The following is a 15,498-nucleotide window of genomic DNA, read 5'->3' on the forward strand; positions in this document are numbered from 1 at the left end:
TCTGTGACAGTAGCTCAAAGATGAGGCCAGGTCAGAGGTCACAGCTGGTGGGGCTGAGGACAGCACAAAACACTGCTCCGAGATTGAGTCACATATCACTCAACTGCAGGCTGAGGACACACACACACACACACACACACACACACACACACACACACACACACACACACACAAGCGTGTATGCCACACACACACACACACACACACACACACACACACACACACACACACACACACACACACACACACACACACACACACACACTCTGCAGCCAGAGTCTTACTGTTACTCTCATATGAACTATGCACATATACGCATGTTAAATAAATTAAACTTAATGAGGCCGACCTACAGTAGTAGCTCATAGAGATCAGCTTTAGCTGATGCTCACAGGTTTTTCTTTCTAACTCAATAATGGAGACCAGGGCACTGAGAGCTTTCATCACGACAGCTTGCGCCTGCTCATCCCGTCTCAATAAAACTCAATAAAATAGACCTTTACGACTAGACGAGGACGATCTCTTACATCGCAACTAATAGTTACAAATGAGGCCAGGGCGATAGATAGCTACGACACGTGCCTGTGGCAAACAACATTAGAATTCACCAGTCTTGCGTGCTCATCAAAATTAAGGAGTGGGTTTTCTGTCAGGCATTAAAAAGACATTACATTCAGGCAAGTCCTGCGCTTATGATCTGAGAAGAGAACCTTCCCCCATCTAGGCTTTTCTTGGTCACTAATTGCGTTCGATTCTGAGTCACTGCCTCTTTCCCCTTGTCAGGAACATTAGCAAAATGTTAGGAGCGAGCTGTTGATGCAGGCAACATAGGGAGGGCTAAATATAAAATGGCCACCACTATGCTAATTGTTCCTCTTGAATAATTCAAGCATGGATATTAATAAAAGGGAAAAAGAGGGGACCTGTCGCGCCGCACTTCCATATGTGTCAGGGCAGGCCACTAATTTGCTGTCAACCTTCATACTTTCTCTTTTGCACTTCATTTTCATATCACCGATGAAGATGAGAATATATTTTGTCTGTTTTTATCTCCCTGTATGGTTTTGGAGAAGACAGTAGACAGTAGTCGTAGGGTTTGCCACAGGCAGGCAGAGGAATTTGGCTCTGGGAGGCTGGGTGCTTTGCAAGCTGCTTGATGCTCTCTGTCATGTGTTCTCAGGAGAGTGTGGGGCTCGGAAATGAGGGGAGATTCTCCCCCTGAGAACACGGGCCATCAGGGCCAACAGAGGGAGGTAAAGGCCACGTCCAAAGGCGAACAATTGACAGGAGAGTTCTGCCAAATTAGAGATATTGTTCTCCTCTCTCACACTCATTCCTTCTCCTCCCTCTCTCCACTTTCTCATTCCCTTCCTCTCTCTTGCAGGTGCCCTCCCTCTTTCCCCACCCTCTCTCTCTTTCTCTCTCAGCGCTCTCTCGTCCTTCCCTCTGTCTGTTGAGTGAATATCTGCCAAACACACATACTGTAATGTGCCCTCCTTGAAATAATTGCACAGGATACACACACTCACACACACACGCGCGCGCGCACGCACGCGCACGCACGCACGCACGCACACACACACACACACTGCTACCCTTCTGTTACCTGAGCTCTCGCAGTGGGCCCCCAGCGAGTGTATGCCATGTGGTTAATGATATGCATGCAAGAGTGCTTTTGTGTGTACCGTAATTAATATCATACACAAGGTGAGAGGTGCAGGCGCGCATATGCTGCCAGCCCACTCGCATAGACCTTGAGACGTGTTGAACATAATCTGACAGATCCAAGCGTAAATATTTACTTTTACGCAGTCATTTTCCAGCCGTGTTTGCTGTGTTGAAGTAATGGTCCTCTGTGTCGGATATAGCACCGCTGTCTCACCCTCATTAGCCAGATCCTCCTCCTCCTCTAGTTTCCGCAGAATTCCTGTCTCGGGAATGATCCAACTCTACTCAGCACTATCCTCAGGTATGCCTGCGATATTTCCTCCTGCTTATTCCGGCTGCCTTGCTCCTGTAAATAAAGTTTTCTCTTCCTGGCTTTCCGTCTTATTCCCACCTTTCCAGAAGGCATGTCAAGGCCTCTCTCAGGTTCTGCTGTTCTCCTTCCTGGCCTGGAAGTAGAAATGCAAACGTTTCAACCTTCTGTTTATCTTGAGTTCGACGTTAATGATAATGTGGATAGAAGATGAAGGTAGATGAAAGATGATATATGTAAACTAGCCATTTACGAGCGTGTGTTTATGGCATTTGTGTACTCATTAAAAAGCAGTAAGACTGGTCTCTCAGATATCAACGGTGATAATGTTAATGATAATTATCAGTAATAAATAAACATAATAATGGTGATAAATGTTGTTGTTGTTGTTGTGTGTCTGTTCATTAGCAACTCTGTTCTACAGACTTTAAAGCAAACAGAACGGTCATTTGTATATTAGACTTGGGACTTCTCTTAAGACAGGAAGCCATTTCTGGGCCTACTTCCTGTTTTCATGCAAATGGAATTAATAGTTTACATATTCCCTGAATTGGTCTAGATGTTCCTCCTTTTCTCCTCTGTCACTTGCAAACAAGACAATTAACGCTGACATTAACTTTTGATTGGGACTTTACCCAGTGCCATAAATGGGCTATTAGGAAGTAATACTACCAGCAAATAACTTCTGATACATTACCTCAGTGTCAACTCATTAGGACCATCTGCTCAAAACTACGACTGGGTCGATAGTTCTCCCCCTTACTCCCCAAATGAGTCTGGAACATGCATAGCTAATTCTCTGACTGAGTTGTTATGGGTAGCCTTGTGCTTCCTCAGGCTCGCTCCTGTCATTATTACATTATGCCACATCCTGAAGGCATTTTGCAGAGATAAAAAAGAAATATGCAATGCAAGTTGAATATTAGTTCATAATTTAGTAACGTTGACTCTTGCATTAAAAAACTTGTTAGTGGGCTTGCTTCAGTAAGTTCAACTATAGTTATCTGTCATACTTATTTGTGGGCTTGCTTCAGCAAATGTGTTTATTTGGTTTTACTACAAAGCATTAAGTTTGGTGCAAATCCAGCACATGCAATGCAGTTTCCGCACCATCTCGTGTGAAGAATAGTGGTAGCTGCATCAAGTTATGGGTATGTTTGTCACCGGCAGGGACTGGGGAGTTTGTCAGGATCAAGAGAAAATTATTAAATTTGCTGAGTTGGTAGTGACATCCTAATCCACACAGTGTGTAATTGATTCCTATGCAAATCAGAGACCCTATAAAAACAAAGATATTAATTCCAAAATTACATAAACTATTATCCTTGCATTAGGATGGACTCAAATCAACTTATTGAATAATTTGTTGATGACATGTTTGCATTTTAGCTCATTTTAAGAGTGTCATAGCAAAGGGTCTGAATACTTATACATGAGGTATTTATGTATTTAAATTGTAATAAATTTACTGACATTTCAAAAAATGTGTTTTTTTCGCTTTGTCATTCTGGGGTATTGTGTGTGGATTGATGGCAAATTCTTTTAATTTAATCCATTTTAAATTGAGTCTATAACACAACAAAATGTGGAAAAAGTGAAGTGGTCTGAATACTCTCCGAAGGCACTGTATCTATCTTTCTATTTTCCCATCCATCTATCTAACCTTCTATCTTTCTTTAAGCTTCTCTCATCTATCTGGCTATCCTACCCTCTGACCATCTTTTTTTCATCGGTCCATCCAACTATCTCACTTACTTTCCAATGCCCAGCCATCATCCTTTCCTCCTTTCACCAGTGAATTAACCTCTTAACTGTATTGATATTATCTATACGTCCCCTCTCCCATCTATCTGTCCTCTCTTTCATCTATCATTCATTATATCCATCCAACCGACCAACCAACCAACCAACCTATCTATCTATCTTATCTTCTCTCATCTATCTAACCTTCTCTCATCTCTGTCTGTCAGTCGGACAGACGGTCAGTCGATCTATCTATGTATGTATGTATCTGTCTTTCTATCTATCTATCTATCTATCTATCTATCTATCTATCTATCTATCTATCTATCTATTGTCCAAACCATCCTTACACTTTTTCCACAACCAACATAAGACTGCAAGCCCACAAAGTATGTGTAATACACTTATTTTCACGAAATACAATTTTGGAATGCACCAAACAGTGGCCATAAGTTTGTATAATACCTTGATATCAGGTATTGTGAGTGACAGTTCAGCATATCAACAATTATGGTATAAAAAACATATAATTGAGAGCAAAGTGAGATATTCTGTGAAAAAAAAAATACATCAAATGGATGGTAGAAATACAGTAGCAGTGAAACAAATAAGGACCATCATAGGCGTCATAGCCCACCCTTGAATACTACCATCATCTGATGCAATGGCGAGCTCATACTTTGGGTCCACAGCCCCTGCAAATATGTTTGATTTGTTCTAAGTTCAGCTGTGTTGCAGTAACCATTTTGAATTCTTTTTATAGATTTTCAAATATTCTTCATCTTTCCTTTGTTGTTTTTTGTTGTTGAGGTGTTTTCAGAATTATGCGGTGCTCAGCTTTTTCTTTTGTCAGGGTTTTTGTTCCTCTGAAACAGATTTTTACATGATACTACTGCCTAATGAGACCCTTTCTCGGTTTCCATGGAGACAGTCACAAAACTGTCAAGTTTCAGTTCTTTCAAAAAATCTCATGTGGGGTGTGTTCTGCAACTGTCAGAGACACACTTTAAACACACATCATCTTTTCAAAAGTTCTTGTTTCATTTCTGGTGAATTCAGCCAGTTTGTGAACTGTTTTTATCAAAACACACACTCAAACTGGAGAGTCGAATACTGCCAAAGAATAGAATAAATAAAAATGCATAAGTGAGAGGTGTTGTAACTTTTACAATGCCTTTGGAAAGTATTGAGACCCCTTCACTTTTTCCACATTTTGTTGTGTTATAGAATCTATTTAAATCTATAGACTAGATTTAAATGGATTAAATTAAAAGGATTTGCCATCAATCCACACACAATACCCCAGAATGATAAAGCAAAAACAGGTTTTTAGAAATGTCAGTACATTTATTAAAATTTAAATACAGAAATACCTCATGTACATAAGTATTCAGGCCCTTTGCTATGACACTCTTAAAATGAGCTAAAATCAGGTCATCAACAAATCACTCAATAAGTTGAATTGAGTCCATTTTAATGCAAAAATAATAATTCATGTAATTTTGGAATTAATATCTTTCTTTTTATAGGGTCTCTGATTTGCATAGGAATAAATTACACACTGTGTGGATCAGGTTGTCATTACAAACTGAGCAAATGGAGAAGAACAAAACTGCTCAGGAATGCAACCCTGAGGCCTGGGGAGACTTACAAAAATCGACAAATTTGAATGGTGGAGAGGAAAAAGCACAGTCGATGGGACAACATCATGGGACAACATCATCAGTCACTCTACAAAATTGGTCTATAACCAAGTGGCAAAAATAATCCCTTAATGGAAAATAACCTATCTCATATCCATAATTGTGTTTGTAACAATGAATTCAAGTGATACAGCAAAGAAAGTGGCTGTAAATGTGTTAATTTGGTTTTACAACAAAGCATTACGTTTGGTGCAAATCTAGCACATGCAATGCCGTTTCTGCACCATCTCTTGTGTGAAGAATAGTGGTAGCTGCATCAAGTTATGGGTATGTTTGTCAGGACTGAGTGAGTGCATACATTTCAGTATATATGGTCCCAGCGGGAATCAAATCCACAACCTAAGCGTTGTCAGCGCCATGCTCTACCAACTGAGCCACAAAGCACCACACTGAGGTGAGCACCACACAAACTCCATTAAGATGGACTCAAATCAACTTATTGAGTAGTTTGTTGATGACATGTTTGCATTTCAGCTCATTTTAAGAGTGTCATAGCAAAGGGTCTGAATACTTATGTACATGAGGTGTTTATGTATTTAAATTTTAATACATTTACTGACATTTAAAAAAAAATTGTTTTCGCTTTGTCATTCTGGGGTATTGTGTGTGGATTGATGGCAAATTCTTTTAATTTAATCAATTTAAAATTGAGTCTATAACACAACAAAATGTGGAAAAAGTGAAGTGGTCTGAATACTTTCCGAAGGCACTGTATACTGTGTTGCAACGCATAATTTGTATTCTCCGGCTCAAAGGTGATGAGGACAAGTGCTGGTAGATTATTTGAAGAAACTAAAATACATTGTGAAAGTGATTGTATCACAAATTGCGCAGACTGATTGTATTTCTAAAGTCTAAGCATACTGTATACACATAAAAACATAAAACTGTATGTATGAGACAGTACGTGTGTAATTTCCCTCTTTACCTCATGGTTTTCAGCAATAATGTTCTAAGAAAATAACAAATTAATTAGTCTCTCCTATTTTTCTATTTGTCCTTTTTAATAAAAAAATGCTCCTTCCAATGACTTGAATTTCTAAAGAGACATTGAAGAGAGATTGTGGTCCAAATAAACGAGAGGTTGTACTCTCAGATGTATCACATGACCCTGGCGTAAGCATAGCTGTCCTTGAAGGAGGTGTTAACTGTGACCAAAGACCAGGTTGAAAGGTTGAAGGACATCAAAGCCATGGGCAGATTGGAGTTTAATAGAAGGGAACATGGGTCGGTCTTCTTTCTTCAGGCTGTAATGGTTTAAGTGGAAAGGCAGACATGCTCTCGCGGATGTATCAATTGTGCTCTGAGCCGCAAACATGCCTGACACATGTTGTGGTGGTGGTGGTTGTATGTAATCACCCACAGGGGCATAGGTTTCATTAAGCATGGATGGGACATTTAGAAACTGCCCCCCCCCCCCTCCCCCCGCCACACACACACACACACTTTTTATCCAATAGATTGCATTTAAAAGTCAAATTATAGGATCAGAGCTGGCCCAGCCTACAACCCGCCAAAGCGAATCCTTGGAGCCTCGCAATTGCAAAAGAGCCGCCTGATATTCCAGACTGTATAAATATTTTTTAGTTTACTGTAATATTACACATAGCGGGTGCCTTTTCTTTACCTTTGCTGGATTCCAGTTGTAGAACGACATGTCAGTCGATCAATGTTGTGGGTAGAGAGGTGATTTTAGCGTTGTTGTAAAGGTGAGCAGTACAGTAGGTGTCATTAGATATATCACAAAATCACCTCCTCAGGATGTCCTAAGAAGGTCTTTTATAGTCATGTCTATCTAACTTTGACTCCCATGACGTCTCCAGGACATCATTAGGGACCAAACCAGGACCTTATTGGAATGTTCTTACAATCATTGTCTACTCACACCCCCTGTTCTAGGGACGGACATGGTTGTGGGTACATTCTGGGGACCTTTTAAGAACTTTCTTCAAACTTTTTAGGGACCTTCAGATTCTCAGGACATATTTTTTATCCTTTATAGTTTTAGGATTTAAAAACATAACATTTTACATTTTACATTTAAGTCATTTAGCAGACGCTTTTATCCAAAGCAACTTACAATAACTACATTTGTCTAAATGAATCAAATATACAAATTGTCGTAAGTAAAACCTACTATAAGAACAAGTGCCATCAGCAGTCACAGTGCTAGAGAAAGGAAGATTTAAAAAAAATAATAATAATAATTATGATTCTAAGTTCTGGTAATGTAGGGTGTTAGGAGGTGCAGAGGTATGAGGGGGAAGAGCTCAGGTGTACATAACTAACTGCTTCCCCCCCTCTATCAACTAAATTATTTCAATTTGAAATGTACATATTATTTAGTAAGCTAATACCCAATCACATTCTAGACATTGAAGAGAGGCCATTCTAAATTAAATCTTAAATTAAATACCTTCTCTGCTGTAGTGTTATGTATTATCAATGTTATTGTAAAATGCCTGCATATACAGTATATACTTTATATACTGTATATAGAACTCTTACTTTTCATCTCTGATAAAAAAAAAGACAAAAAATGACAAGGACAATTTTGACATTGTTGTTGCTGTCCTCTAAATGACCTGCTAGCATTGCCATGAGTCTTGTTAAATTGCATAGAAATGGACCCACAGACCCCCCACAAGAACTGCCCCCCCCCACATATAAAATCAAACCTACGTCCATGATCACCCATAAGGTGTTAACCCGAACATTCCATCATGTCAGCTGCCTCATGTGTGTGTCGACTGAACCTGGATTGACCCACTGCAGAGAACCCCTCTGTACCTGTCCATCACAGAGGGACGTCGTTGGATTATAGAACCAACGCTAGATAAGAGACACAGTACAATCTTACATCGCCACTGTGGAAACAAAAAAACTCTCATTCATACAGTATATAGTATTGATTTTCTCTCCTCTCTTCTTTGTTTACCTCCTTCCATCCTGTTTTTTTCCATTCACACATATGGTGCAGTGAACCGTAGGAGACAGGCCTTCTACTCCAACAGAGCCGGCTTTCAATCAAACAACACATGACATGCATCCCTGTGAATGACAGATGATGCAGAAGCACATTTTAGTGAGATGAGTAGGTAAGACATGGCTTTGCCGGCAGAACAATGTGGACAGGGGAGAACCAGGACCACACAGCGCTTTTATTAGACAAGACAAGGACACAGACACGATGAGGTAAGATCAGTATGTGGTGAAAACAAAATATCTACAAGAAGCGGTTGTTTGTTTGAGTTTAGCGAAGATAACAATGCCTCCCACTGGAAATTACAGTCATGTGAAAGATTGGAAATATGTCAATAGGTTTCCCTAGCAGTCCCTGTCAGCAATTTGGAGATCATTTACATTTCTTCGAGAGAAAGTAAGGTTACTTAAGGTCAGCTATTCTGACTATGTAAGTTCTGTGGAAAAAGACCGAAAAACAAACTCCTTGCTGAGAATGTCATGCATTTGTGAGGGTCTGTGAGGCTGTGGGTGGAGGAGTGGGCGATGTGTGTGTCTGTGCGTGCGTGCGTGTGTGCGTGCATGCGTGTGTCTGTGGTGGGTCTGGGGGGTGTGGGCCCTTGGTATCCTCTAGTGAGGGAGGGGGGGAGGAGGGAGGGGGGAAGGAAGGAGGAAGGAAGGGAGGATGAGACAGTGCTTGGCTCCAGGCTGAGGGCCAGGGGCCAGGTGAGAGGTGAATGAGGCAACAGAGCGAGAGGAGAGCCAGGGCAAAAAGCTGACTCAGTCTGCCCAGAGCACCTGTAACTCCGCTTCCAGCATCCTCACACACACACACACACACACACACACACACACACACACACACACACACACACACATTTTATGTGCCCTCATTTTATATAATGTATATAATGTCATTTTATTTACTCTTGTTTGTCCCAATATGTTCCAGAATGGGTTCAAATGTGTGTCAAACAATGTGGTAAAATGTGTGTCCTGAACCTACAGTATAAGAGCAGCGGCGTGTCGTGGCGCACAGGTAGTAAGCATATGAATATTGCAATATTTTATATTGAGTAACCTGAACCACTGAATGTTTTTCCCTTCAGAAATCCAATATTTCAATATGTCAACAAATCGAGGGAGAAAAAAAGATGCCCCATGGTTTGAGATGTCATGGAGAATCCAAACTGTTTTCCCAGAAAATACATATATTTTTAATTTGTCTCTCTCTCTCTCTCTCTCTCTCTCTCTCTCTCTCTCTCTCTCTCTCTCTCTCTCTCTCTCTCTCTCTCTCTCTCTCTCTCTCTCTCTCTCTCTCTCTCTCTCTCTCTCTCTCTCTCTCTCCCTCCCTCCCTCCCTCCCTCCCTCTCTCCCTCCTCAGTCAACTGAATAATCTACTGGCATTTCAGTGAAGTGAAATGTCAAGGTCATGCGACTTTGTCTTCTTCGAATTACTGATATTGCCGTCATCTTTTCAGTCTGGCTGTGGCTGCTTTTTATCACAAAACTAAGGATTAATGAGAGATTCCAGATGAATTGATGATTCTAATATTCCCCCAGTCAGAGCAACAATTGAAATTGTAAATGAGATACAAAGACTGAACAGTATCAGAAAAACAGGCAGGGAACAGAGGCTTTGGAAAACAGGGGTTTTGTTTGGGATTTATAAATGCTAGTGCCACTGCCAATCATAGAGAACTATAGGGGATGTGAAGCTTGCCTTGTTTATAATATGTTATCAGCTATTAGGAATAGACTGCATTGTTTTAGGCTTAGCCGAGCTGTCTTGTCATGTCCTCTACACTCAGAGGATCCCCTAGAAGCCAAGCAATGCCTCTACAGACACCCCGGGGGACATTAAAGGCATATTTACCTGCATTACGGCCTTCTAAGTGCCAAGATAATTCCCTGTGTCACAGGCAATCCACCAAGACCACTTTCCCTTTAATTAAAAAGACAAGGTTTAGCCTACACTATATCCCCAATCATTCAGCATATATCTCAATGAAATGCATGTTTTTTTTCTGCAGAGAGTATTTGAATTTAAAATGGCAGCTTAATTATGGTGTACTTTTGAACTGACAGGAAATCGATATAGCCGTTTTCTCCAGGTGAAAGGAGCCAGGCTGTACTGAACTGACTCAATTCTGATTTTAGGGGTGTCTTCCTCAGACATGAAAAATGCCACATCTTGTCATTAATCTGGTTCATGTACATGTTACATCTCGTGATCATGTTATGAACACACAGTGTTATACACTCACTGAACACTTTATTAGGAACACCATACTAATGCTGGGTAGGGCCTCCCTTTGCTCTCAAAATAGCCTCAATTCTTCATGCATTGATTCGACAAGATGTTGGAAACATTCCTTTGACCTCTGGTCCATGGTGACATGACGATTGCGTCACGCAATTCCTGCAGATTTTTCAGGTGCACTTTCAACCTGTGAATCTCCCGTTCTACCACATCCCAAAGGTGTTCTATTGGATTCAGATCCGGTGACTGGGAAGGCCACTGAAGAACACGGAACTCATTGTCATGTTCAAAGTTTGAGACAACTTTTGCTTTGTGATATGGTGCATTATCATGCTGGAAGTAGCCATTAGAAGATGGGTAAATTGTGGCCATGAAGGGATGCGCATGGTCAGCAACAATACTCAAATAGGCTGTTGCATTCAAGCGATGATTGATTGGTATTAACGGCCCAAAGTGTGCCAAGAAAACATTCCCCACATCATTACACCACCTCCACCATGAGAAAGTGTACAGGTGTTCCTAAAAAAGTCCTTGGTGAGTGTATATCATAAGTGCTAACATGTACAGTGCCCTCCATAAGTATTGAAACGAGGAAGCATTTGGTCTTCTTTTAGCTCTATACTCCAACAGCTTACATTTGAAATCAAACAATTACTATGATGTCAAAGTAGAGATTGTTAGATTTAATTCATTGTTTTTTTTTTCAGATTGCGTTCACCATTTAGAAAGCATACATTTTTAAATATTCTTCCCCTATTTCAGGGCTCGAAAAGTATTGGGAAAAAACATATTATGTCCATATAAAGTACTCATGTTTAGTATTTGGTCGACAATCCTTTGCATGCAATAACTGAAATCTGCAACGCATTGATCCCACCAGATGCTGAGTACAGTATATTCTCTGTTGATGCTCTGCCAGGCCTGGACTACAGCCATCTTCAGTTGTTGTGTCTTTTGAGGTCTTTTTGCCTAAAATCTTATCATCAGGAAATGAAATGCATGTTCAATTGGATTTAAATCTGAAGATTGACTTGGTCAGTCAAGAACTTTCCACTTTTTGCAACTGAAAAACTCCTTAATTGCTATGGCAGTATGTTTGGTGTCATTGTCTTAGTGTATGATGAAGCGCCATCCAATGAATTAGGAGGCATTTGCTTGTACTCGAGCAGACAAGATGTTTCTGTACACTTCAGAATACTTTCTGCTGCTGCTGTCCAAACTTTCCTCTTGAAATCATCGTGGTAAATGATAATATCTGTCTTATCTGTCCACAAAACCATTTTCCAGACCTCTGCAGGCTTTTTAGCTACTTTTAAGCAAACTGTAACCTGACCATCCTTTTTTAGGATAACTGGTCATTTGTACCTTGCAGTAAAGTCTCTGTAGTTCAGTTAGTGACATATTCTGCAGATGCTAGTCTCTGACACATTCACGCCTACCTCCTGGAGAGTGTTCCTGATCTGTGGGACAGTTGTTGTTGTTTTTTCTTAATTGTAGTGAGCATGGTGTATCTACCAGCCTGTTTGCAATTGCTGAGCTCACCAGTACTTACTTTCTTCTTTAATGATGGTACAAATTATTGATTTTGGTCAGTCTACGGTTTTGGCTATGTTTTGGATAGATTTTTCTATTTTTCAAGCCAATTTTCTGAATACTTTTGATGCCCTGAAATAGTTATGTTACTACTATACCACTACCACTGTGAAATTGTGTTCGTGTTTGTATATTTCACAACCTGCAAAACTAGATGATAATAATAATAATAATAATAATAATAATAGACAAGACTACACTTTGTTCAGCACCCCGTATGGCAGTTTCAATGATCTTTGTCAGTAAATGGAGAAGATATTTCCAGTTATATTTTACCAATAGTATTTTTAAGTGAGGTGACAACAGGTGCTGTTCTGCTCCTCCCCGAGGTACCTGTCCTTGGTCAGACGCCATCGAGGTGAAAGAGAGTAAATAAGTCGAGGCGGTAACCCTGGCATCTGTCCCAGGGCTGTGCCCCAGGCACTCTGATTGCTAGTTGTAGCATGTGGCAAATCCACCACAGAGGACAGAGAAGACCCTGCCACTTTGTCTCTGCCAACATTTCATTTTTTTAAGACCAAACGGCTTGATGCAGGCAATCATTTCACTTCAAGATGATGACCACCAGACAAGACAGCGTGTCACATCAGTGAGGAGTGAAGTGATTGCTAGTTAACTGGCCACTGTGTGTAACTACCTGTGGTACAAAAAAAAGAAACAAATAAGCAATTTAGGGGAGAGTTAATAATAGAATTGCCATCGATGCCATAACCATCATGATGCCACCGTGAAAAGGCAGACAGACATGAACAGGCAAGCAGGCAGGCAGGCAGGCTGGCATGCAGGCACGCGCACACACACACACACACAAGCACACAGGCACACAGGCACACAGGCACACACACATATACACTGTAATGACTGGAGTACTTAGGCAGAGGACTCAAAGGCACGACTCAGAGACAAAAAGTTAAATCCAATAGAATAGTCTTTACTATCAAAAAAGGTTTGGTACACAGGTAGGCAGTCAATGGGTAGGCAGATAATCTGAAAAGGGGTAGGCAAAAAGCAAAGTCAGAAACACGATCAGAGATCAAAATAACCAGGAACACTCAACACTAGGAAAAGTCACTGGAACACATCACACAAGGTACAAAGACGACCTGGCACAGAGACAGGGGAACACCCAGACTAAATACACAGGGAAGAATGATGAGGAACAGGTGAAGCCAATCAGGGCGGGGTAGACAATCACACAAGCGGGAAAAACACAGGGCAGGTGGTGAAGTGTCTGAAACCAGAGACAAGGTGAGTGACAAAAAATAAACAGGAAACAATGAATGAAATAACATGAAGCAAAGACAAACATAAACTAAGGAACAGGGCGGACACACACACACACACACACACACACACACACACACACACACACAAATGCACAGAGACAAGGACAAGCACACAGACAATCAAGCGCACACACACTGACAACAATAAATTACCAAACCATATGTTTTGGAAGGACCTTGTGACCTCTTTCACATAATAAAACAAGCGTCTTAATAACACGTGTGTTATGGAAATGGAACACGAAGCTCTGTCGCCTCTGTGCACACTAGCATGTGACTCGGAATAAATGTTTGCTTCGGGAGTTCTTTTTTCTTTTTTTTTCTCCTTCTTCTCAGGCGAGGTCGAGAGCGTCGTCGACCACTTGTAATGCTGTTGCTAGGAGCGATCAACAGACATGTCACTCGACTCAGCAAGTGATGAGATTTGACATATGGCATCAAAGCGTCATTAGACCTGCACCTGCTGCAGACGCGGCCAGCTCTTTCAAAAGCTCCTCGATGCGGGGCGGCCTATTGAGGGACAGGGAAGGGCAAGTAGACACTGCATGTGTTTGGATACAATACAATAATCTGAATGTGTTAAGGAGCTCGTCCAGGCATATTTTCTCTAAATAATGCCTCGATTTGTTATGATCTTTACAGCAATTCCCACTTAGGCCTTGCACAGTAGAGCAATGATATAGCGATGGCAGCCTACCATTTCGCTTAAACTCCACTGGTGTGTACTGAATAGGTCAAAGCACAGCTGGTTGCATGGCTATCATACTACAACGCAATTAGGGCAAAGTATGTGTTCTCTCTTAATATGCCAACACAGTCTCCTTATTAAATCCTGCAAGTTGTACACATTCCCAATTGCGTGTCCTGGTTGATGCATTAGAGAGATTTTTGGACGATACGTCAACAACTGAAGATACACTACTGTATATGAGGGATAGTAAACGTGACTTACATAAGAAGTTAATCTTTATTTACTTCTAATTGTTTGGTGGTTAGGCAGTATTAGGCATTCACTTTGAGTGGTTAAGATAAGGGTAAGTTGTCTGGAGAAGGCATTAGCAAACATGATCATTAGCAACAAGAATGTCCAAATACGGTTGTCCATAGCACAACGATATTTGAACCAGCCTTCTGCACAAGGTTGCAAGGCAAGCTGTTAATGGTTCATTGGTATCTCCAGTGCGAGTGTGTCATGTCAATGGCCCTGTTACTCAGTGTGTGTGAGTTTCCCAGCAAGTTGTGCTACCTCTGACTGGGGAGCTCTAATGCAGTGAAGCAGATGGCTGATGACACATATCCACCCCTCACACGGTCTGTCTCTCTACCACAGGTCTGGTGGCAGCTCTGATGTCCTTCCTTAGCACAATAAGCCTGGTCATTTCCCCTTTGTGATGGAACAAGCTGACACGCTTGAAAAAAACAGAGATGGATATGATTATGTAAGCTTTTGTTTCCAAAATGTGTCAGCTATATACAGTATAAAGTACTCCAAATTAGAAATCGTTGACCTGCAGCTTTAGCATCTCTTCCTAGGGTCATGGTATTGGTGTATTTGTGGATGAAGTGCCGGCACTCCTGTTGATGCTAATGGCATTACAGTCCGCCACCCATTTCAGTGTGTACGGACAGAGTGATTTAGTCTCACCGTGATCATTTTATCACCAGGCGATTATGTGGTAATGAGGATCTACATCATAGATAACTACACACGAGCAGCTCAGATATCACAATAAGTTGATTGCCTCCCCATCCCTCACACACACACACACACACACACACACACACACACCCCATCCCTCACACACACACATACCCCATCCCTCACACACACACACACACACACACACACACACACACACACACACACACACACACATACCCCATCCCTCACACACACATACCCCATCCCTCACACACACATATACCCCATCCCTCACACACACACATACCCCATCCATCATACACATACAC

The sequence above is a fragment of the Argentina silus genome, assembly GCF_951799395.1.
Source record: "Argentina silus genome assembly, chromosome: 1".
Taxonomy (NCBI): Eukaryota; Metazoa; Chordata; class Actinopteri; order Argentiniformes; family Argentinidae; genus Argentina; species Argentina silus.